This window comes from Penaeus monodon, chromosome 22, assembly GCF_015228065.2.
Source record: "Penaeus monodon isolate SGIC_2016 chromosome 22, NSTDA_Pmon_1, whole genome shotgun sequence".
Lineage (NCBI taxonomy): Eukaryota > Metazoa > Arthropoda > Malacostraca > Decapoda > Penaeidae > Penaeus > Penaeus monodon.
The window spans coordinates 23162144-23162873 of NC_051407.1; the positions used below are offsets into that span (position 1 = coordinate 23162144).

A 730-nucleotide genomic window follows, 5' to 3' on the forward strand; every position below is an offset into this window, starting at 1 on the left:
TTGTCTGTTTATTTGAAGATTGCACCAATTTTGTCATGAGTTTATTTATTGTTTGCTTATGAAATCTGATTTCACCTGCTATATTTCTCTGCAAATAGGATTGAAAGCAAAGGTAAAGTAATGTATTTTCCTATAAACTAAATTATTACCTCAAAAAATTAAAGAGCACAAGGCACAGATATGATTAACTATTTTCATTATCCATTTTCCTCCACACTCCTTTGATAGTATCCTGTATTCCTGCACATATAAGGTTTTATGGCACTACTGTACTTTCTTGCACAGTCTTGTATGCGCTGCACTGTGTTTTTAGCTGTTTTATGTTGCTATCCTTCCTGAGGCTGATGATGTATGTTTGGAGAATTGCTTTGCATTTGCTTCTGTTTTTTTGTGTTTTTTTCATTGTGAGCTTCCTTTTTCCTATATTCCAAAGATGGGTATTGTGTGTGCTTTTTTCATTGAAAGTAAAGAACTTATTTTGTACACCAGAGAGAATGAAGCTGTAACACAGTGGTTAATTTATCTTTTTAAAAGGTGCAAGCAGTATTATAGTGTTGCATATTCAACATTTGTTTTGGTATGACTAACTAGTTTATTTAGCATCAGACTGTTCTTTGGAATGATTATGCTGATGTTGATGTTTTGTTTTGGTAAGGTAACATGATGAAGCACGGACTCTATGTGAAATCTTTATTTTGTCGTGGAGGGAGGGGGAGGGGTTAGATTATTT

General features: G+C 33.6%; 2 protein-coding genes across 3 annotated transcripts in view; both read left to right on the forward strand.

The window, feature by feature from the left end:
• Positions 1 to 730, forward strand: part of LOC119587013 (rho GTPase-activating protein 21-like) — a gene marked incomplete at its 5' end in the record, with an annotated part of 201687 nt that overhangs the window by 118332 nt on the left and 82625 nt on the right.
• Positions 1 to 730, forward strand: part of LOC119587014 — a 34679-nt gene that overhangs the window by 3943 nt on the left and 30006 nt on the right. The gene's annotated exons all lie outside the window — the stretch shown is intronic.